General features: G+C 39.7%; 1 long non-coding RNA gene across 4 annotated transcripts in view; it reads right to left on the bottom strand.

Annotated features, from left to right (window-relative positions):
- Positions 1-25,520, bottom strand: part of LOC138391842 (uncharacterized) — an 81,060-nt gene that overhangs the window by 3,481 nt on the left and 52,059 nt on the right. For all 4 annotated transcript variants that reach the window (XR_011234874.1, XR_011234872.1, XR_011234871.1 and 1 more), the window contains one exon: positions 5,963-6,050. This is a non-coding gene — a long non-coding RNA (uncharacterized lncRNA). The remainder of the gene's footprint in view (positions 1-5,962; positions 6,051-25,520) is intronic.

The following is a 25,520-nucleotide window of genomic DNA, read 5'->3' as shown; positions in this document are numbered from 1 at the left end:
GCGCAATGAGTTTCTTAGATTCCGTTTTCTCATCTGTGAAGTCAAGTTGATGGTTTTACTCTCGTAGCCTTCGTTATTGTACGGGCTAAATAATGCCAGTGAAGAGTGCCTGTCACATAGTAAGAGCGCAATAATTGCTAGTCCTTATTACTGTTTTTATTATCTTAATCCTCAGATATCTTTGTTATCTGACAGTAGTCATCCTAAACAAAATACATCACCCAAGAAAGACGGTTTAAAAAATGGTGATATAAATGTAGACTTTGATCAACTGAAAGTTGATGCTAAAAGTTAGTATAAAAATATATTATCTTTCATAGTTGCCAGAAAACAGTCAAGGTTTAAAATATCTCCAGTGTTTATTCATTAAGTCAAAATAAATATTTTTAATTGACTACAATGGCATCATTCTGATTGTGAATGTTAAGTATGTTCTTATTTTTGCTTGACTTGTCTTTAAAGTCACCTAATGTATCCGATAATGCTGAATAATAATATGGACTTTATTCTGCTTCATGTTTCCAATTTGAAAACTTTCTTTCTTGTGTCTAATTGTATCTCTGGGCCGGGCGCGGTGGCTCACGCCTGTAATCCTAGCACTCTGGGAGGCCGAGGCGGGTGGATTGCTCAAGGTCAGGAGTTCGAGACCAGCCTGAGCAAGACCCCGTCTCTACTAAAAATAGAAAGACATTATATGGACACCTAAAAATCTATATAGAAAAAATTAGCCGGGCATAGTGGCGCATGCCTGTAGTCCCAGCTACTCGGGAGGCTGAGGCAGTAGGATCGCTTAAGCCCAGGAGTTTGAGGTTGCTGTGAGCTAAGCTGACGCCACGGCACTCACTCTAGCCTGGGCAACAAAGTGAGACTCTGTCTCAACAAAAAAAAAAAAAAAAAAAAAAAAAAAAAAAAAAAAAAAACTAATTGTATCTCTGTAAATTGTGTACTTTTTTTAGTTTTCTCCTTTAAGAAAAGAGATTATGGTCATTCCAAAAAGATCGTTAATTTTAATGATATAAAGAGCTGCAGCACTACTTAGTCCTTTTAAAGAAGTTTTCTCTTATTCTGTGTATAAAGATAATGTCTTTTTTCCAATAAATAACGATTGAAAAATCAGAATACTAACAGTTTTAATAAACTGGGAATCAATATTAATTAAAGGGAAACTAGGAAGCTGATCACTCAAACTGAAAAGAATTTCTTATTTTGGGACTGCTGAAATCCCTTCTCACAGAAGCTTTATGCTTGGTTCTCTTATTTTGCTTACTATTCATCTTTAGATTTGTATATAAAACAAGTAATTATCATAGTGATTCATCATGCTTTTTAGATCACTTTTCAGAGGGTTAAACATTGTAGATAATTCATAGCTCATTGTTTTCAATTTATGAGACTGTAGAAATTACCAAGAAATAAGTGAAGACTGGTTTGATGCTAAAGAAAACCTGACAGGAGGTGACTTCTCAGGAAGGAAAGAAAATCAAATAGAACAAGATAGATGGAATCTGAAGTTTACACTAGGTTGGTTTAACAATTTACTGAGGAATCCTAACCTATTTGTAAAATAATACTTAATCTGCTTCTGTGTTGTGTTGGGTGCCTGAGCTGTTTTAATATTTTATTCCTGTTTGCGGCTTTTCTTTATATAAAACGAGAAATTGGCCAGTTGGAGGTTAACTTTTTAAAGAACAGAAAATTGCTAAAAGCTTAAACCCAAGATTTAGTTAGCAAGTAGATAAGCTGCATTCTTTTCCACTGAGCCCTCACTGGACACTTTCAGGTGCGGTTACCTGGGGAACAAAACCAACTTCTTAGCTTTCCTCAGGTAACCAGTACTAATCTATCAAATCAGTATTAGTGATGGAAACTATTTGCTTTCCCTCACTTTAATAATTTCATCTATTTCAGGAGTATTTTCATCTTTGGATAGTCCTTAAATGCTTATAATAGTTAGAATAATCACAGGCACTAGAGAAAATTCTATCATTTCTTGTGATAGTTATGCTACCTCTCTTTATTTTTATCTGTATGTTTCTGTGGGTTTTTTAATTTTCCATATTAGCAATGGTTTTATTTTTTTCTGCCTGTATAAATAATGGCTAAGATTTTTAAATAAAAATATGAAAATATAAGAAAATTAAAATTACCTGAAGTTTCTCCAACCTTCAGTAACCACTATCAATATTTTAGTGAGCATTTCAATGCATTTCTTTATGCATATATTAATACATATACACAACTCAAAATATTATATCATCTGATTTAATTATAACTTTTATTCTTTCCTTGCATTATTTTCCACCACATCACTTGTTACAAGACTGTGTGTTTTGCTTACTTGATATTTGATTTATTACTTGGTTCACTGCCTTCCCACCCTTACATACTAGCTCAGCAGGATCAGGGACTTTGTTCACTGCCAAGTACAGCGTGCAGCCCATGGGGTATCCAGTAGATATTTTGTATCGAATTAGTGAAGGGTTAGGTGATGGGTGTAATGTATACCTTCTGACTCCTTTAGTGTACTATATCTCTTTACTTCTTTTTCACTGCAATATAAAAATGTAAAGTTAGGTAGTTTCACTATTTCTCTGTAGAATACATTTATAATCCAAAGAGATTAACAAATTAAATGAAGTAAGTTAATGAAGAAGGTTAGGTATTGATTACCTAAAGATGAAAGACTCTGCCTGAATTCTAGCACCAATACTTAACAGATTTGTGACCTAAACTCCATGACCTCAGTATCATCATCTGTAAAATGGAAATAATATTAATAATAGCTCCCTCACGGGGTGGTTGGGAGAATCATGTGAGGTGATGTGTATATAAAGTGCTTAGCATGTTGCCTGGAGCAGAGCATTCGATAAGTGCTAGGCTACTCTTGTTACTATTATTACTTAATGAACACAATAAAATTTACAAATCTCCCATTATTATTTAAAAATTATTAAAACATAAGTAAAAGTACTCATGGATTCATTCAACAATATGTGTGGGTGGATCGCTCAAGGTCAGGAGTTCGAGACCAGCCTGAGCAAGAGCGAGACCCCGTCTCTACTAAAAATAGAAAAAAATTATATGGACAACTAAAAATATATATATAGAAAAATTAGCCGGGCATAGTGGCGCATGCCTGTAGTCCCAGCTACTCGGGAGGCTGAGGCAGGAGGATCGCTTGAGCCCAGGAGTTTGAGGTTGCTGTGAGCTAGACTGATGCCATGACACTCACTCTAGCCTGGGCAACAGAGTGAGACTCTGTCTCAAAAAAAAAAAAAAAGAAAGAAAGAAAGAAAAAGAAAAAAAAAAGAAAAAAACCATAAAAGGTAGTCATTTTTTTTTTTTTTTTTTTGAGACAGAGTCTCACTTTGTTGCTCAGGCTAGAGTGAGTGCCGTGGCATCAGCTTAGCTCACAGCAACCTCAGACTCCTCGGCTTAAGCGATCCTACTGCCTCAGCCTCCCGAGTAGCTGGGACTACAGGCATGTGCCACTATGCCCGGCTAATTTTTCTATATATATATTTTTAGTTGTCCATATAATTTCTTTCTATTTTTAGTAGAGACGGGGGTCTCGCTCTTGCTCAGGCTGGTCTCGAACTCCTGACTTCGAGTGATCCACCCGCCTCGGCCTCCCAGAGTGCTAGGATTACAGGCGTGAGCCACCGCGCCCGGCCTCATTTTATTTTTTTATGCCCTCATCTGTACCTCAATGAGGTTTTAAACACGATGTGGAAAATGATGGAAGTTTCCTCTGCCTCCTGCTCATCCTGTGTGACTCTGGGAGAGCTACCTCACTCTCTGAGCTTTTTGTCTTAAAATGAGGATAATAATTCTTACCTCAAATATTTAGAAGTTTAAATGAGCTTAATATGGAAAAATTCTCAGTACAATGTACTGAGGATGTACTCAGTAAGTACAGCTATTATCGTTGCTGTTACATACCAGTAATTTGGCTTTTTCTTGGAGAGCTCATTTTTTCTGTGGTTTCAACTATCACTTTAAACTATCACATTCCAATCTTTTCACTTATTTATTGACTAAAGAGTTATTACATACCAACTGTGTACATTATTCTAAGAACTGAGAAAGCAACAGTGAACAAAATAGACAAAAATCTGTGCTTTTATATGAAGCTTAAGTCTAGTGGGAGAGATAATGGCAATAAGTAAAATGTAATATTCTGGTGTGACAGAGCTAATATTTTATGTATTTTGCCCTGACTTTTCATCTAGGATTTAAAGTCTGAGCCCTTCCTTTGTTGAATTTTTACAGGATTTACAGTGGTTTCGCACCATTTATAGTCTACTTGCATGGTTAATAGTAACTAATTGATCATTTTAATTTTATCTTTCACAAGTGAAGGAGGCTGCACTTTGTATTACTAGTTCCTCCCCCCATAACCTGTGATACAATTCTGGGCATGTAGTTTGTGTTCATTACATACGGTATTTAGTAAATAAAATATAGAATATTTATAATTACTCTTCAGACCAGCCTTTATCAGGTGGGTTGATTAAAAGAATTAAGCTTTAATACCCTAACCCCAAAACATTCATTTTATTTAATGGGTTAACCCCTCTCCTTGGCATCTAGAATGGGTCTGATTATGTCCTCTGTCTTTGGGAGGGTTGAGAAAATAGTTACACCATTTGCTGTGTTCTGGGGTTCAGAGGAAGAATCCCAGTTGAGAAAGGCTGATTTAGACTCATAGACTTTATCATTACTATAAAAAATCATGTTGGACATTTTTTCTTAATACATAGCCCTGAACACCGCTGAAGTAAACTTACTTGGTATAAATAATCTTAAAGTAAAATTTTCAGAGCAGTTTATTTTATTTATAATTTTAAAATTTATTTTAATTGAATAAGCTGGATTATCACTATGTAATTGTGTTAAGAAAACTTTTAAAATGCTTATTTAGGGTGTCAAGAATTGTAAACAAATTGAATCTGCTAAATTATTACCTGATGCACCTGTTAGATTCATACCTCCAAATACTCTGAACTCGTGTTCACCTAGATCATGAAGTGACTGGCTGAACTACATCCAGAAGTCAGCAGGTAAGAACTAAAATTATATTTTAATTGGTTTTAAGCTTTTTATGTAAAAGCATAGTTCCATTCAATAACTTAGCTATAGTCAGATTGTGTTACTTTGGAAAAGACAAATGCTCATGTATGTTTTCACTTTGCATAGAGACCATATTATAGAAGCTCTTCAGGAAGTAAGAATAAATCCTAAAGGGTTTCTGAATGGCTTATCTGTTAATACTATTGTGGAAATGACTTCATCCGTTCTGAAAAACTCTTTGTTTTTTTCCTAACTGGAAGCAGAGATCATACAACATATTCTTTTTTATTTAAATATTACTTTAAAATTTTAAGCTATTGATTTCTTTTTTCACATAAAATGAATATTAAATTACAAATAATAAAATATAAAATTTAAAAACAAACATATTTACTATTAATATAAAACCATTTACCCCAAAATTGCTTGGTTTAACATTCGTCATCTCACAGTTTGCAGATTAAGATTCAAGGCTGGCTTAGCTGGGTAGTTTGCATTCAGAGTCTTTCATGTTGCAGTAAAGAAGTTGGCCTGGACCGTAGTCATCCAGAGGCCACACTGAGCCTGGAGGGTCTCCTAAGACGGCTCATTCACATGGCTGTTGGCAAGAGGCCTCAATGCCTTACTGCATGGGCCTCTCCACAGGACTCCTTGAATCCCTTTACATTGTGGCAGCTGGCTTCCCCTGAGCAAGAGAGCAAGGTGGAAGCTGCTCTGACCCACCCTCAGGAATCACAATTGATCATTTTGCCACATTCTATTAGATGAAGGTCACTACATGCAACTCATACTCAAGAGGAGGGAAATTTAACCCCACCTCTTAAAGAAAGGCATATCAAAGAATTTGTTTATATATTTTAAAATGACCATCAGTGAACATATACAATACCTTTTTACAACATAGGTGAGACTTCTGTTTCCAGTTATAGGTGTGTAGATGACTCAAGCCAACCGTCCACTGAGAACAACTAGAAAACCTGAATAAATATTAAAAAAAAAAAAAAATCTGCTTGAAGGCACTGATGAGCTATCTAGGTAATGATGAATTACTGCATCAGGGTACAAAGAGGAGTCTCAAAGTATGCCCAGTGTTTGGGGGTACTTTCCCCCAGTATTATTTGCAGAGGGGAAGCTAGGAGGGCATGGGCCATTTTCATAGCATTGCAGCTGGGGGGATGGGTGTTGAGCCTAAGAATACTGAGTTGTAGAAATGCCCCCTGTATTTCTGGAGACAAGATTTGATTTCAGAAGTCAAATAAGGCTTTGCCTTAAAGAAAAGATAAATGTGTTAGTTCAAAAATTAAAAAAGAGAAAAAAGAAGAAAAAAGAAAAAAAAGGGGGCTGGTAAACTTTCACTTTAAGCAAGAGCTCTCTGCTTGGCTCAAGCCAGCAGTTTTAAGCTTGGGAACCACTGCTTTCTAATGTAAACGATTCCCAGAAGCATGATCCACCCTTGAGAGAGGCTGATTAAAAAAAAAAAAAAAAAAACTTAAAAAAAAAACCAAACTAAGATTTTAAAAAAGATGATCAAGTTATTGCTCAAATTCAACAGTGCTATATTAGAGCATAAGAGAAAATAGCTTCTCCTAAACAGTCTGTGTTTTCTTGTGTAAAATGTTAATAAAACTTATGCAGATTTCATAAGTTTTATTATGAAACTTATGAACTACAAGATGTTGTGCAAAAAACGGTTAGTATGCCTGACTTGAAAAATCTAATGTTACATATATTGGCTTTTAATAATGCTAATTCAAAGTGTTAGTGGCTTTTACATCCGCCGCTCAATATTGCCAAACTTTTATTAATGACCAAAGACCTCAATTAGAAATTAAGTTAAATGGCAAATCTTTTGTTAGACTTACAGATACTGAAGCTGATGTTATAATTATTTCTAAAAGCTTTTGGCCAAAAGCTTGGCCTTTACAACAAGTTCCTACTGTTCTTACCGGAATAGGAACAATGACTGACATATTTCAAAGTGGACAAATTTTAAATTGTTCAGGCCCTGATGGACAGACAGCCACTTTAAAACTTTACGTGGCTAACATCACTATTAATTTGTGGGGAAGAGATTTGTTACAGCAGGGGGGAGCATACGTCAATATACCTAATACATCTGCTAAACAGATTATGCTAAATATGAATTATAACCCTTGTTTTGGTTTGGGTAAAAGGAGCCAAGGGGCTAAGACTTTCGAGGCACCAAAGGCACATACTTCTCGGCATGGTTTAGGCTATCCAAATTTTGGATAGCGGCCACTGCTACCATTATGCTCTGGCTTTAAATTGGATATCACAAAAGCCTATGTGGACAGCAGTGGCCACTAAAACAAAAAACAAACAAAAAAAAATTGGGTGCTCTTCAAATATTAGTAAAAGAACAATTACAAGCAGGACATATAGAGGAGTCCACCAGTCCGTGAAATTCTCCTATATTTGTTATTAAAAAAGAAATCTGGCAAATGACAAATGTTAACTGATTTAAGAAAAGTCAATGCAATTATACAATCAATAATCAAGCCAAACTTTTGTTTCTCATTGTCCCACTTGTCAATTAATTAATCAGCCTAAATTTTCTGCAGGAGTTAATCCTCGAGGTCTCTCACCAAATAAATTATGACAAACGGATGTTACACATATTCCTGAATTTGGCAAGTTAGGTGTTGTACATGTTACTGTAGATACTTATTCCGGTCTTTTATGGCTACTCCATCCTCTGGAGAAACTGTTAGACATATGTTCTCACACTTACACTCCTGTTTTATATACATGGGAGTCCCAGCCACCATTAAAACTGACAATGGCCCTGCTTACACTAGTCATTCCTTTACAGCTTTTTGTATTAAATGGGACATCAAACACATTACTGGCATTCCTTATAATCTTCAAGGACAAGGCATTATAGAACGTACACATCAAACTTAGAAAAAACATGTTATTAAAACAAAAAGGGGGAGGTACACAGTCTCCCAAAGATAGAATAAATCAAGCCTTATTTACCTAAAATTTTTTGAATATTCATAAGGAAGATAAATTAACGGCAATAGAAAAGCATTGGAATAGGAGTCCACAATCAGACTCTTTCCCTCACCAGCCTATCTGGTGGAAAGATGATGGAGAAAATAAATGGAAAAAAGGATGTGCAAAGGTATGGTGGAGAGTTTTTGTTTGTGTTTTGACAGATGACAGACCAACAGTCTGGATTCCAAACAGAAGAATCAAACCCAGAGTGGAAACTCGAGGGGAAAAAGCAGAAGACACGTCAGGCACAGACCATGACATGGGGATAGCTGAAGAGAACATACGAAGAAGCAGACGGGATATTGAACTGGACATCTGTACCTAAAACATCTGTAAATCTTTTTATTGCCGTGATCTGCGTGGTGAGCATGGTGGTAAGAGTGTCTGGCAACCAGGCACATCACTATTGAGCATTCTAAAATTGCACCCACAGATATACCCCTTTGTAAGAAAGTAATAATTTCTGACCCTAAAACTTGGGTACAATGGGACAATTGTAGAGCTCACACGGGGCGCATTCTTGCTGGGTCCACATCTTATGGTGTTGTCCTAGACTGGAGTCCCTATGGACATCCTGTCTTCTCTCACAATTTTAAAAAGCTTCATTGGAATAAAACTGCCACCTCGATGTCTGTAAAAGACACTGACCTTAAAAGTCATATTACACGGCTCAATGATGGTATGAGCTCTCCAGCTCCTCATATTTTAGATGGCCCTATTCATGATCAATTGTGGAAAATATCAGCTGCTTTGCACCCTTTGCAGGCCTGGATTAGCACACACACTTTGGATACAAACAATAGCCGAGAATGGACTTTGAATTTAAATTCTACTCATTAAAGTTTGTGTTAGACTGCCTTACTTATTTATGATTGGACATGCTGTTTATAACGAACCTTCTTTCCTAGTGACCTGTGACAACTGTTCTCATTATACCTGTATTAACAATTCTATGAAGTTCAATCCTTATAAAGAAACACTTTATAGTCTCAAAGCCAGAACAGGACTGTGGTTACCTGTTAAAATGAATAGAGTCTGGCAAGAAACACCAGCAATGTTCCTTTTGGACAAACTACTTAACCACATTCTTAAATGTACAAAAAGATTTATTGGTCTCTTAATAGCAGCTATTTTGGGAATCATTGCTGTCACTGCTTCGGGGGCCACTGCAGGTGTGGCTCTGCATCAGACCGTTCAGACCACTGAATTTGTTCAAAATTGGCACCACGATTTAAATCAATTATGGTCTACCCAAAATCAGATTGATTCTAAATTAGCTATTCAAGTGGCTGACTTACCACAAGCAGTCACCTTGTTGGGAGACCAGGTTAGAAGTCTACAAAAGCAACTTAGACTTCATTGCGATTGGAATATCACTCAATTTTGTGTTACACCTCATATATATAATCAAACTCGGTTTCCATGGGAAAACATCTACTTAACCAAGCAAATCTGACTGAAGAGATTGGAAACTTACAACAAGAAATATTAAGTACCTTCAGTCACAAACTTAAATTGCTCTCTGAAGCTGACATTATTAATGCCATCTCTTCTGGTTTAGAGTCAGCTGATCCACTTTATCATCTTAAGATCTATGGGAGTTCCACTGTTGTAACTTTTGGCATTATTTTAATCCTTTGCTTGTGTTTATTTATAGTCTGGAGAAAACTCCAAAGAAGACAAGAATCCGGAGACCAACACCTCGCTGTGATGGCTGTCCAACTCCATCAACTTTCTTCAAAAAATAAAAAAGGGGGAGATGTTGAGCCTAAGAATATTGAGTTACAGAAATGCCCCCTGTATTTCTGGAGACAAGATTTGATTTCAGAAGTCAAATAAGGCTTTGCCTTAAAGAAAAGATAAATGTGTTATTTGAAAAGCTGCCTTCTCTCAGGAGGGCATCTCGCTGGTCAGTAGAAGCTGCACTTCAAAGAGACAGCTGTAAACTGGGCCTTTGGTTCTCACCTGTTTTGAAAGACAAGGCATGCCTTTTCCTTAGAACCAAAAGGTTGCCGGAGCTGACAGGTAGACCCCCGGAGATGAGAGCTGATCATATAGATACGCTAATGCCCAAGCCAGGCCCAGATGGAACCATGCGGTTCAAGTAATTAACACAAAGCACAGCTCATGTTGACTTCTGGGATCATCTCTGTCCCCAAGGGTTCAAGTAATTAACACAAAGCACAGCTCATGTTGACTTCTGGGATCATCTCTGTCCCCAAGAACACAATCACCGGAGCCAAGATGTCCCTGTTTGTTGCAAAAGTAATAGCCTTATCAGAAAACTTACAAGTTTGCCCCAAGACGATTTTATAACTCATTATTCCCCTAGTTGGAGTTAGTTAAAGGATCTGTAGTAGCCTTTTAGGAGACTTTGACCCTAAAGCAAACTGCCTGTTAGTATGCAAATCCTGTTGCCCTTGGCAACGGGGAGCCTGTATGTACCCTATAAAATACCTGTGTGGAGTTTCAGTCAGGGATATATTTGATGCGGGTGAAAATATATCCATCCGGATACATTCCATTATTTATTTATTTTCATAAACCTTTATAAACTATATCTTTGGCTCTGTGTATTATTATTGCCATTACTTTATCTTTTATTTCTGTTTCCTACTATATTTTTCATCCTTTGCGATGACCCCTGCCTGAGAGACCTGTTCTGAAGAAAAAAACCTCTTTGCAGGGAGCGTAGCTAACTCCCTGCAAACTGGCGTAGTCAACTTAGAGACCATGATCGAAATAAAGAGAAAAAAAATACCTCTTTGTGCGGAGCGTAGCTAACTCCCCGCAGATGGGGTCTTGGTAAATTCTCAGCATGGGAGTTCGGACCCCAGTGGGCTGTACTTGAGGAGAACAAGTTTGAACCCTAGAAATACATGTTCCCCAGAAGGGCTGTAACTCAGCTTCAGAATTTAGTCCCTAAATCAGATTGAGATGATCTTGGGTTATGAGTTCTGCCAGGCACCTGGAAGAAATGAAAGTAAGACTTCTCTGGAAGAAAATAATATCATTTTAGGCCTCCAATTATTTATGCCAACAATTTAGTATTTGTTAGCTTATTTTATAAATAAGAACATACAGTCAAAATCATGGCCAGTGGGCACCGTGGCTCACACCTGTAATCCCAGCACTTCAGAAAGCTGAGGCAGAAGGATCACTAGAGGCCAGGAGTTTTGAGACCAGCATGGGCAATGTAGACAGACTCCATCTCTACAACAAATGAGGAAGACATTTCAAAAGCTCAGGGAAACCTAGGCCCCCCACACCAGTTAGCCCAGCTGTGGCTGCAAAGGACAAATTCTTCAAGGAAATGCAAAGTGCCACTCCAGTGAACACATGAATGACAAAAAAGCAAAACAGCTTTATTGCAGATACAGAGAAAGTTTGTGTGCTCTGGATAGATCACCCCAGCTACAACATTCCCTTAAGCCAAAATCTAATTTAGAGCAGGCTCCTCTCTTCAATTCCATGAAGACTGAGAGAGGTGAGGAAGCTGAAGAAGAAAAGGATGAAGCTAGCAGTTGGTGCATGAGGCTTAAGTAAAGAAGCCATCTCCATAAATAGAAAATGACTAACATCCTAGGAGAATATGATTATTGGGATTTTGTTTTGACTAGAATTTCTGTCCCTCTCGGAGACCAAAATTTAGCCTGTTGCATATTTGGGAGCAATGTTTTTTAATAAATGTACTGCAAACCAGGTGTAATTCAACTCAATGAAAAAAACCAACTGAAATCTCAAGCTATTTTGAAACAGGAAGGGGAAAATTCGCAAATAGAAGTTTTTCCCAACTGAAAAAGAGAGGGCAAAACAAATGAACCCTTTGGAAGGTATTAAAGAGGCTGTCACAATCCGAGTGCCAAGCAAGGTGATTGTCAGTCCTCAAATGCCGTTGGTCTCTGCCTCCAAAAAAAAACCAAATCATTTTATCTAAGTTATAATAGTCAAGCCTGTAAATAAATATTTTTATATTTCTGAAGTTCTTCCTCCCTACTAAAAGATGCTCAAAATTAAAAAAATCAAAATATTTTTTAGCTACTTTTGTCAGAAAGGTAAATATTTCATAAGGTGTCACCATGCATGTTGGCCCTCAGTTTATCACGCTGTAACACACCATCTCTCAGGTTTTGCCGTGACAGTAGGTAACAAGGCTTCCAGGCTCTCTTCAACACCTCCAAGCTCCCCTTTCTCCAAACACTAAAGGAAGAAGAAAACTACAAACCCCATCTGCCCGCCCTACAGTTCCTGGGAAGAGACGGTCCTCAAATTGTTCCTGCTTAGACCCCTGAAGCCTGGAGAAGGAGATGGGGACAGCTGTGCCAGCGGGCGAGGAAGGACTCCCAATAAGGGGGAGGAAATTTGGCCGAGGGGACAGACAGGAGAAGGGACATGGAGAGGAGGGGTCAGTGGAGATAAAATGGTGAGGGGGGTGAGAAGAAAGAGCAAAAAAAAAAACAGGGAGAAAGGAGTGAGGATCACACAAGACAGAAAAAGATAAAGTGGAAGAGAAAAAGAAGGAAGGGTCGGGGTTAAAGGACGCGGAGACGGTGGCACAGAGAACGCGGAAAAGGCTGTCACTGGGAGGAAGGGAGATTAGGGGGTGCTACCTAAAGGGCTTCACCCCAGCAGGTGAATGCGCTGCACAGGGAAGGGGGAACTGGAAACCGAGCGGGTGGCAATAAGGGGCTGTGGGCGCAGGCAGGAGCCTGAGGGGGACGCCGGAGCGAGGGAGCGACAGGGACGTGGCGGATGCGGCTTGGGCCGGCCTCGCTCCCTCACCGAGGCTGAGCCGGCCCGATCCTCGGGCGCAGCCTCTGCCCCAGGTGCGGCGGTGGCTGGACCGGAGCCCGCCCCCAGGCTGAGCCAGCACAGGGGCTCCAGCCTCCGGACTCGGCCCCAGCCTCGGCCTCTTTAATTCAGAAGCCGGAAGTGCCGCAGCCACAGCCCGCCCTGGAGCGGAAGCTCCGCCCTGCGAGGCCCCGCCCCAGCGCGAGAGCCGCGCCTGCGCGTTCCTGTTTCCGTTGCCGGGTCCTGGGGGGGGGGTGTCTATGTCACTGAGCAGCCAGCAGAGGGCAGGCTCCTAATTGTTCAGAGCCCCGCAGTGTCTGAGCGTGTCCAAGGGGGTTGTGGGGACCTGTCACCTGGGCGCTGCTTGGTGAAGCCTGGGGGACTCCAGGGGACTGCCACAGTGGGCATGGGGAGCAGCCCTGCTCCGATGGCCAAGAAGCTGAGGAGCCTGATCTAAGACCAGGAGGGAACACTGGGTCCCGACTCCCAGCCCAGGCATCCCATCCTCCATCCCCCTCGCCTCTGAGAAACTGGAACCCTCATACATTGCTGGTGAGAATGAAAAATGGTGCAGCTATTGTTGAAACCCCTTGGTGGTTCCTCAAAAGGTTAAGCATAGAATTACCGTATGACCCAGCAAGTCCACTTACAGGTGTGTAACCAAAAGAATTCAGAACAGAGACTCAAACCTACACTTGCACACTAATCTCCATAGCAACTGTATTCACGCTAACCAAAAGGCAGAAACGACCCAAATGTCCATCAACAGATAAATGGATAAAGAAAATGTGGCAAGTACACACACAGGAATATTACTCAGCCATGAAAAGGAACGGAGTTATGACACCTGCTACAGCATGGGTGAATCTTGGAAACATTATGATAAACAAAATAAGCCAGGCACAAAAGGACAAATACCATATGATTCCACTTCTGTGAAATATCTAGAATAGGCAGATTCATAGAGACAAAGTATGTTAGAGGTTACCGGGGCCAAGGGTGGGGGAAATGGGAGTTATCGCCTAATGGTTACAGAGCTTCCGGTTGGTATAATGAGAAAATTGGAAATATATAATGGTGATGGTTGCACAACATTGTGAATGTACTTAACGCCACTGAACTACACTTACAAATGGTTACAGTGGCAAATTGTGTGTATCACAAGAAAAATAGGTTTAAAATAAAATACTTTTTAAGATACACAAAAGCTGAAAGAATCAATCAGCAACAGACTCTTAAACTGCAAGAAATGTTAGACGTACTTTAGGCAGGAGAAAAATGATACCAGATGAGATTATGTTTAGCGATCTGGTCATGGTAACCAAATGGGTAGTATGTGACTTTTTTTCTTTTTAAAACATCTTTAAAAGATAATTGACTGTTTAAACAAAAATAACAGTAATGAAATTAGGGCGTATAACACATGTGTCAGTAACATGTATGACAATAGCACAGAGACCCAAGGGGAAGCGACGGAAGGATGGAGCATGCTGTACGGCTCCTACGCTGCACAGAAAGTGGTGTCGTATCACTGGAAGGTAGAAACCAACGGTATTGTGACGTATCCTACGCTGCACAGGACAGCTTCCCACACAAAGAACTATCCAACCCAAAATGTCAGGTTGAGAAACCATGCCCTAAAGCTAAATAACTAAAACACTAAAACAAAAAGTTATAGCTAATGGGCCACAAAGGCAATAAGAATGAAAACAATACTCAATGCAAAAGAAATCATAAAAGAAAACAGAGCAAAGAGCTGAAAAGATGAAGGGAAAACATACAGGAGGGTTTGGTGAATGGAAAATGGTGGAAACGACATGGTGCCAGCTTCCAGGCCCAGGACTCATGAAACCAGCAGCTTCCACTGTCTGTCTCTCGGAACATTTGCTCTGGAGGAAGCCGTCGCTCACATCGCCACCTGGGCTCCACCTCTTGTCAGACCAGTGGTGGCATTAGATTCTCATAGAATCTCAAACCCAACTGTAAACTGCGCGTGGGAGGGACCTAGGTTGTGGCTCCTTATGAGAATCTAATGCCTGATGGCCTGAGGTGGAGCGGAGGCCGTGAAGCTAGCGCTGGGGAGCGGCTGCAAATGCAGATTACCGTTAGCAGAGAGGTTTGACTGAACAATGAATGTGATGCTCTTTGGTTTTTTTGTTTTTTTGGGTTTTTTTTGAGACAGAGTGTCGCTTGGTTGCCCTGGCTAGAGTGAGTGCCATGGCGTCAGCCTAGCTCACAGCAACCTCAAACTCCTGGGCTTAAGTGATCCTACTTCCTCAGTCTCCCGAGTAGCTGGGACTACAGGCATGCGCCACCATGCCCGGCTAATATTTTCTATATATATTTTTAGTTGGCCAGATAATTTCTTTCTGTTTTTTTTAGTAGAGATGGGGTCTCGCTCTTGTTCAGGCTGGTCTCGAACTCTTGTCCTCGAGCGATCCACCCGCCTCGGCCTCCCAGAGTGCTAGGATTACAGGCGTGAGCCACTGCGCCCAGCCTGATGCACTTGAATCATCCCAAAACCTTTCCCCCCTCCCCTGGTCTCTGGAAAAATTGTCTTCCGTGAAACCGATCCCTGGTGCCAAAAAAGGGTGGGGACTGCTGGGATATAAGACAAACATACAAAAATAAATTCTATTTGAATATACTACCAATGAATGACTGGAAATTGAAATTACGAATGATACCGTTTACAATAGCATTTAAAAAGAAATATTTACAGGTAAATCTGACAAAACTACAGAAGACCTGTACTATAAAAACTGTAAACATTGCAGAGTAAAGATAAAGGAGACCTCAGCCAAGGGAAAGATACATCTTCGCAGCTCAGAAAAACACTCAGACATCAATTCTGACCAAATTGATCTGCAGATTCAGCACAAGCCCAGTCAAAATCTCAGTGTTCTCTGTTGTAGAAATTGTCAAGCTGATTCTAATATTCATGTGGACATGCAAATGCTGTAGAATAAGTCCTCCGGAAAAAAAAAGAACAAAGTTGGAGGACTAATACCACTCAATTTCAAGATTTTTTATAAAGCTATGGCAATCAAGACAGTGGTAAAAGACAGACAAATAGCTCAATAGAATGAAATAGAGAGTTCAGAAATAGATTCATGGCCGGGTGCGGTGGCTCACTCCTGTGATCTCAGCACTCTGGGAGGCCGAGGAGGGAGGATCACTCGAGGTCAGGAGTTCAAGACCAGCCTGAGCAAGAGCGAGATCCCGTCTCTACTAAAAATAGGAAAAAAAAAAAATTAGCCAGGTGTGGTGGTGGCACCTGCAGTCCCAGCTACTCAGGAGGTGGAGGCAGGAGGATCACTCAAGCCCAGGAGCTAGAGGCTGCAGTGAGCTAGGCGGACACTGTGTCACTCTAGCCCAGGTGATGGAACAAGACTCTGTCTCCAAAAAAATAAATGGAAAAGAAATAGACTCACTCATGCATGGAAAACAAATGTGTTACAGATGAGCAAAGGCCATGCAGTGGAAAAAGGATTGTCTTTTCAATAAATTGTGCTGGAAAGTGTGGCTACTTATGTGTCAAAAAAAAAAAATTAACTCATTCCACACCTCATACATATATGAAAATTAACTTAAAATGGGCCATAAATATAAATGTAAAACTATAAACTTCCAGAAGAAAATAGAAAATGTTTGTGATCTTGGGCTAGGTGAAGATGTCTTAAACATAACACCTGAAGCATGATTTTCTGAAAAAACACGCAGAATTTTATCAAGATTTTAAACTTATATTCTTCCAAAGACACTGTTAGCGTGAAAATACCAACCATAGACTGGCAGGAAATATTTGCAAAGCCTGTACCTGATAAAGGGCTTGTATCCAGAATATGTAAACAGGTTTCAAACTCAGTAATAAAAAATAAATAACCCAGTAACAAAATGAGCAAAAAATTTGGCCAGATACTTCACAAAGAAGATGCTCAGAAGACAGGTCAGTATGCTCAATGTCATTAGTCATGGGGGAAACTCGACTTACAACACAGAGAGAATTGCTGCGCATCTACCCGAGTGGCTGAAAGAAAGAGACTGGTGGGCCACACAGGGCTGGCTTCGCGGGCCTGTGACCTGTGTGGTGACACAGAGCCCCTGCACGGAGGGCCCTGCACCTTGTTTCATGCCCTCCTGTTTTGATCTTGAAATCCTTAATGATCTTAGAACAGGGAGCCCAGCATTTTCATTTTGCCCCAGACCCAGCAAATTATATAGCCAGTCTCGACTCCACACGTTAGCAAGGATGGGGGAAAGTGGAGCTCTCACACACCGCTGGTAGCAATGTTAAATGGAACCACCACTTTGGAAAACAGTTGGGCAGTGTCCTAAAAAGCTAAGCATTTACCTCCCATAGGACCCAGCATTCCCACGCTTAGGTGTATACCCAAGAGAAATAAAAATATATGTGAAAGATTATATAGATTTTATGGGGATTAACTAACCAATAAAACCCCTTTTCTTTCCATTATATCTTTCATGAATAGCGAAGGCATTACAAATATTTTCTCTTTAAAAAGTTTCTCTATTATGATTGTCCCAAAGGTCACCCTGTAAATAATTACCTTAGATTTTGACCTCTTATTTATACAGTGACAGTAATTAAAATTAGAAAAGTAAAACATTTATTTATTTTAAAGCTACTAGAGACTTAACTATCTCCTCCATAACAGGCAAAGTTTTCATTTGGGGGAAATAAACCGTTTTTACTGTGACACATACACTACTTAAATTATTAATATTGGTTCCATTTTATAAAAAGAGTTTTTTTTTTAATTCAAAGTTGTGATTTCAATAATGATGAATTGTACATTTTATAGCTTGCTCTAATCTTTTAACACAATTAAATTGGACCTATCCCCAAGTTTTACCAACTTCTTAAAAACTTACCAGTCTGTAACAATGACACAACTGATGAAAATGACATATCTGTGTAACGATGCAAAACTCACCATAGGTTCAAGAATAATGTACTTGTTTCACATCTGAAGATTAAATATATTGTAAATTTGGGGGGGAGGTGTCTTTTTTTTTCTTTTTTTGGAGACAAGGTTTCGCCCTGTTACCTGGGATACAGTACAGTGTTACTACCACAGCTCACTGCAACTTCAAACTCCTAGGCTCAAGTGATCCTTCTGCCTCAGGCTCCACAGTAGCTGGGATACAGGCACATGCCACCACGCCTGGCTCTCCCCCCATTTTAGTAGAGATGGGGTCTTGCTCTTGCTCAGACTGGTCTCAAACTCCTGGCCTCAACCAATCCTCCCTCCTTGGCCACCCAAAGTGTTAGGATTATAGGCACGAGCCACTGCACCAGGCCTAAAATATACTGTAAGTTACACAGTCCATTTCCTTGGGTGTTGGGAAAAAGAGCACAGGCAGCAGCAGAGGACTGTCCTGGGACACTCTTCATCACACAACAGTCACAGTTTAGTCAAAATCATACCCGAAAGCCCAACCTTGACTACTCAAGACACAGGGCTACCCTTTGCCATCAATTAGAAAATGGTTACCTTTCTGAAAACCCTCAGGATAAATTTCCTTCTGGTTTTAGTACTGTGAACAATAGCTACGGTTCACCTGGGCAACCGATTTGCTTTATGGCCATCACTAAAATGTTGAGCCTGCCCTTTTATACCAAAAGCCAAATTTGTGACACATCCTTAACAAGCTGTAGGAATTCATGGAAGACTTTCTTGTATTAGGTTTCCTCCTGGCTCTATTTTAGATCCTAAACTTCATTTCTCTTTTCATCATCCTTCTCATCCCCTTCTAATATATATAGCCTTACTCTGTTTCTTCTTTTCTAATTGTCCTCAAAATATTTTTGGAACAAAAGAAGTTCTAATAAAATATACCGTGTATACTTATCAATACACATGAGGACAATGTGCACACATGCACACACATAGATTAAAAGCCAACCGAATTTTATTCTTTCTCCAGGATGATGGGGGACCCTGCTTCCTGCGCTGTGTGGCTCACGTGTTGCAATGACAGCACTGGTGACAGCACCCGTCTCACTCTTGGCCAGCAGCAAATATTCCCATCTCTTGTTTCTCCATTCCTCAGCAGTTGAGAATAGGAATTAATCAACGTCTTATAATGAAATGGGATGTTTCAAAATGTTACATTAAAGCTCAATTCCACCACTGAAAATATTTGTTATGTTTTTCTTATTATATACATTTACTAGCCCTAAACCAAATCTAACTGTATTTTGTACAACATTTAGTACACAATCTATTTTAACAGAACTCTAAGACAAACTTTCAATGATTAGCAAACTTTATGATGTATAACCTACTAATTTTATTGAATGGGTTTTCTTTCAAAATAAATTATGTAATTAAAAATTAGAAAATTACATCTTTCTAAATCATATACATTTTTAAAACTTCTATTTTCATTTTAAACTCAATTATAAAAAATTATCACAATAATGTACATTGTACCCAAAAAGCCCTAACCTCAGCATGATATAATTCATCCATGTAACCCAAAATACTTGCACCCCGTAAATCTATTGAAATAAAAAAAAAAAACCTAAAAAAAATGGTCACAATAAAATTATATGCTTTGTCCATTTGTCAGAGAAAAATAATTAACGGTAAATACTAGGCCTTCTTTTTCAATTCTGTATGAAATTCCTTTTGATAACACTTGATAGAATTCTATTCACAACAACACTCAGCCAAATACACTTCTTTCTATAGTACTAAGTGTTCAGAAACACACAGCATTCAAATGTAGTTTCCATGTAATTAGGATACCATTTTCAGTTTGATAATCTGGCATAGAAAAGTCTTCCAGTGGAAGAAAGGAGAAATAGCTAAAAAGAAACAGTTGACTTAGGGCCGGGCGCGGTGGCTCACGCCTGTAATCCTAGCACTCTGGGAGGCCGAGGTGGGTGGATCTTTTGAGCTCAGGAGTTCGAGACCAGCCTGAGCAAGAGCGAGACCCCATCTCTACTAAAAAAAACAGAAAGAAATTATCTGGCCAACTAAAAATATATATAGAAAATATTAGCCGGGCATGGTGGTGCATGCCTGTAGTCCCAGCTACTCGGGAGGCTGAGACAGGAGGATCGCTTGAGCCCAGGAGTTTGAGGTTGCTGTGAGCTAGGCTGACGCCATGGCACTCACTCTAGCCTGGGCAACAGAGTGAGACTCTGTCTCAAAAAAAAAAAAAAAAGAAAGAAACAGTTGACTTAAATGATGATGATTACTACTGAATGAACCGGTTCCCTAAAACGTAGTGGAATGGGCTGTCAATGCCTGAAAATGACAGAGACGTGCACGTCTGGGAACAGAAGGAAAGCTCTGTTGGCAACACAACAGTGATCCGACCAGGGAGGATAATCCATTTTTTCGTTACATATCTATCCCACCTCCCGATACCTGTTTATCATCCACTTTCCCTAACAGGCTTTGGTGCCATCCACTTACTCCTTTTTTGTTTAAAAATTTTCATTTAGAAATTACTCATACAAGGAAGTATTTTAAAATATGTGCAGTTTGAAGAATTAGAAACACCAGAGAAACCACCACCTCGGCTCAGAAAGAGCAGAATCTCCTTGGATAGGCCCCTCCTGCCGGCTCCCGCCACCACCACCAGTGTCCCTAACTCTGTGTTAACCGTTCCCCCGCTTTTGTCTTCACACCGTTCAGTCCTGTGTTTGTGCATCCCTTAAACCACGTTGCTCTGTGCTGCCGGGTTTTGAACTTTACAGAAATGGAATCATTCTGCAAGTATTCTTTTGTAATTTGATTCCTTTCTTTGATATTACATTTTTGCAATTAATCCATACTGATGTGTGAGGCAACAGTTTATTTTTATTGCAGTGCAATAGCCTGTTATATAAACATATGACTATCCGTTCTGCTGCTAATGACCCTTTGTAATGTTTCTATATTCTGCTGCTGGTGTTACAGTTGCTCTGGCCTGATTATTTTTCACAAATTGAATATTATTTTTATATTTTATAGTTCATGCTTTAATTTTAACCGCACTTATCAACTTTGTTCCTTATTCATTCTTACATTTCAGAACTTTCATTTGGGATCTTTTTGTTCTTCCTAATGTAAACCATTAAGAATTTCTTTTGTCTCAGACTTTGTCTAAAAAAGCCTTTATTTCAATTTCTTCCTTGAAAGGTAAGTAATTCTAGGCCGAGAGTTATTATCTCTCAAGACATATTGAAGCTATTGTTCCAGTCATTTGAATTCTGGTGCTGCAGTTAAGAAGTCAGTCATGAGTCTAACTACCACACCTTTATAAATGATGTCTTTTCAAAAAGCTATTGACTGTATTTAAGGTTTTCTCTTTCCCTCTAGTAAATTCTGCAGTTCTCACTATAATATGGCTAAATGTGGATACCTTTTTTGATTTGTTCTTCACTGGGCTTGCTGGATTGAGTACTAGTATCTTTTACCCAGTATCTCTATAAATAGTGATTCTTCCTCATTTCCTCTATTATCTCCTTCTAGAACCACAGCTATATAGATCTGTCAGTGAACTCGTATCCAGCATATATAAAGAACTCTGTGACACTTCAGTAAGAATACTGAAATAAACCAATTCAGTAAGAAATGGGCAAAGGAACTGAACGGACACTTTGTGAAAGAAGATATCATTGGTCGATAGGCACATTAAAGATGCTAACTTGAGGAAAATGCAAACTTAAATTTCGTGAGATGCCACTAACAAACCCACTGGAATGACACAAATTTTACAAGACCGACAATACCGGGTTCAGAGAACTTGGAATTCTCATATACTGCTGGTGGAAATGTAAACTCTTCACTTTGGATAACAGTTGTGCTGTTTCTAATAAAGTTAAACATACATTTATCATATGGCCTAGCAATTCCACTCTTAGGTATTTATCCAAATACACGCCTACACCTGTACATAAAAGCACACTCTATCTTATGTCATGATAACCCCCAAATGTCCCATAAATGAATTTAAAAAATCATGGTATATATGCACACAATGGCCTACTACTCAGCAATGAAAAAGAATGAACCACCAACATCTGTAAGCAGATGAATCTCAAAACATGCTGACCAAAAAAGCCAATCGTGGAAAATAATACACTGTATGATTCCACTTATATAAAATTCCAAAGCAGGCAAAGCTCATCACTGTGACAGAAAGCAAATCGGTTATGGAGTGGAGCTGGAGGGCAGGGTGGGCTGAGCATACAGGAGCACAGGGAACTTCCTGTATCTTGACTGAAATGGTGGTGACACAGAGGCACAGATTTACAGATGAAGTAAGAAAAACGGGTTCCTCAAGAAAACACAGCCAGTTAATAGTAGAGCAATATTAGCATTAGTCTCCGTCTATTAACATTTTCAAGCTTTCTCTCAGAAGGACAAACTGGCTGCAGGAAAAGAGCTCACGTTCACCCAGCATTTAACAAATACTGCTGGGTGAGTGCCACATGCCAGCCACATGCAATAGAGACCCCGACCTCACAGAGATCACAGTGGGGGGAACAGGTTTCACGGCAGAGGGCAAAGAACGCTATGGCACCGCCAACAAGCAATTCAACCACATGGTCTGCTACAGGGGCCCCTAAAGTACCTCCCACAAGAGTTTTTAAGACCTTTAAGTTTAAAGTCTAAAGAAGAAGATAGAGTCACAACAAACAATAAGGTAAGGTAGATCCTTACCTAACACATAAAAAGATAACTACAGATGGTTTAAAGACCTAACTATAAAAGGTAAAACCGGCCAGGCGCGGTGGCTCATGCCTGTAATCCTAGCACTCTGGGAGGCCGAGGTGGGCGGATCGTTTGAGCTCAGGAGTTCGAGACCAGCCTGAGCAAGAGCGAGACCCCATCTCTACTAAAAATAGAAAGAAATTATATGGATAGCTAAAAATATATATAGAAAAAAATTAGCCGGGCATGGTGGCGCATGCCTGTAGTCCCAGCTACTCGGGAGGCTGAGACAGGAGGATCGCTTGAGCCCAGGAGTTTGAGGTTGCTGTGAGCTAGGCTGACGCCACGGCACTCACTCTAGCCTGGGCAACAGAGTGAGACTCTGTCTCAAAAAAAAAAAAAACAAAAAAAAAAAAAAAAAAGGTAAAACCATAAAGTTAATAAAGGAAAATGTAGGGAATATTGTTGTCTTAAGGACTTCTTAAATAAAATTTCAAAAGCATAAAACAGTAGGCAAACTAGACTGAATTTGATCACATTCAAATTAGAATTTTCTGTTCATAAAGAAAACTATGGAAAAAAATTAATAAACAGATGACAGAAAGAGAAAAGATATTTACAAAGCATAAAACCTGTAAAGGAACTAATGTCCAGTGTAACAAGAGCTTCTGTAAGTCAACAGGAAAAGACACAATCCCAGTGGGAAATGGGCAGAAGGCAGTAACAGGCACCCGCAGCAAAGGAACCCCAGAATCATATAAGAACACCACGAGCTGCCTAAACCAAATACAGAAATGCAAATTAAAACATCCCTCTGAATGACAAAATTTGGGCAAGTGAACATCAAGTATATGCAGACGTACAGGAAAACAAAACCCAATGTGCACAGCGTTACCGAACTTGTAGACCGAGGAGGCATCTTTCATAAGAGCTTAGTCAAATTAATTACCCACATGCATACGGTATCACCAAGGAGGAATTCTTTCTGGACGTACATCCCAGTGAGTGGCCGTGAAGAGCTGGGGCAATGCACAGTCATCCGTGCCGGAGGGAAGCTGGAGACACTCACCTGCGTGTCCACGGTAGGGAAATAATTCAAAGCACGGGGAAAGGGTATGATGCGAGGAGACACGGAGCATGGCGAAAACACCCAGGTTATCCTAGCATGCGATGGTGACGGCATGGTGATGAAAAAGGCAGAGGACACTCCCCTTAGGGTTGTAGACAGAGCCGGACGAGGAAATGCACGGAAAGTGCCCAGTCCCTTGCCCTTAGTCCTATGAAAGTAATTCCTGCTACATGGTATAGGTCACCCCCTAAACTTTCACCCCACTGTTTATTTGTTTGTGCAGCTGGAGCACGGAGCTTTGTTACGAGAACTTAATAGAAGACGCGGAGGCACCGTGAGAGCCCGGGGGAGGCGAGGCCTCCGGAGTCTCGCGGGTCCCGTGTGCACAGCGGCTGCTTCCCGCGCTGTTGCAGGCGGGACAAGCTCTCACTCCACCCGCGTCTCCATCTGCGCATCTGTAGAATGGAATTGTTAAAGCCAATGCCATGTGGCTGATTTGAGGGTAAATGAAATAATGTGAACCTCGTAACAAGTGTTCGTTCACCTCGCTTCTCGTCCCTCCCAGGTATGTGAAGGTGCCGTCTCACCAGGGGGAGCCCCGTGCCACCATCACATGTTGCGGTGGCCACGCAACAACATGGAAGAAGACTCAGCCATGCTGAGACGACACACACCTATACAGAAAATGACTAGAAAGAAGAAAATCAAAGTGAGTACCTTCCTTGAATTTGGGTAGAGAAATTATAGGTGGTTATTTTTCTGTTTTTCTATTTTCCGAGTATCCTATAATATGGTTACATTACTTTTAGAAATGGAATATTTCATGGCAAACAAATATTTTACTTTAAAATTGCATTGAACAAAAAGTGTTAAACTTTAAAACCTAAACAGCATCTTTATAGATCCTCCATCAATGGAGTTAATTTTAAAATTCTAGAATATATTCTGAAGCACTGGGTTCTTCTTAATTCTAACACTTAACCTGGGACAAATAATTTACTCTGAGAGCTGCATTCTTCACCTGTAAAGTGGGGCTAACTTTAACTCACAGTTGTGAGGATGAAATGAGATAATGTGTAAGTACCATGGAGATGATCATGTTTTGAAAACTTCAAAGTTTGCAAAGATATAAATATAAACCCATTAAATACCAGAAGAAAAAATTTTAAATGTTTAGTAGCTTGTACTCCAACATCAGATAGACCTATATTCAAATTTTAGCCTTGCCACCAACAACCTGGATGACTTTGGGCAATCTACTTCCCTTTCTCACTACAGCGTCTTCTCAGCAGTGTGGGGGTAACGACAACATGCCTGTGTTTCTGTGAAAATTAAATAACTTACTTATATAAAGCACAGTGCTTGTCAGAAAATAATGGCTCATTTAATGTTACCAATTATAATCCTCCTTAAAACCACTTCTGCAGTTAATGAAACTGAATATTATTAATAATGTCCCAATCACTGTTTCACATTAATATACAAAAAGAGAAAAGACATATTCCCTACTCTTAAGGTTCTCACAGTCAATAAAAGAAATGGAAATATATTTCAAAGATCATAGGAGACTTCAATAACTAATAAAATCAAATTTTATATCTATTACTAGGGGAACAAAGAGAAAGAGGAACAGGATTGGGTACAATGAGGAATATATCAAAATCTCAAAGGAGATCATATTTGAATTGGATCTTGAAAGTCTGGGTATGATTTTGTCCATTAATGAAGGAAAAATACAAAATTGAAAATCTAAGCCAGGCATGATGGCACACGTTTGTAATCCCAGCTACTCAGGAGGGTGAGGTGGGAGGATCATTTGAATCCAAGAGTTTGAGTCCAGGCTGGGCAACCTAGTGAGATGCCATCTCTAAAAAAAAAAAAAAAAA

This window comes from Eulemur rufifrons, chromosome 9 (assembly GCF_041146395.1).
Source record: "Eulemur rufifrons isolate Redbay chromosome 9, OSU_ERuf_1, whole genome shotgun sequence".
NCBI classification, from domain to species: domain Eukaryota; kingdom Metazoa; phylum Chordata; class Mammalia; order Primates; family Lemuridae; genus Eulemur; species Eulemur rufifrons.
This window is presented reverse-complemented; position numbering and strand designations above follow the sequence as displayed.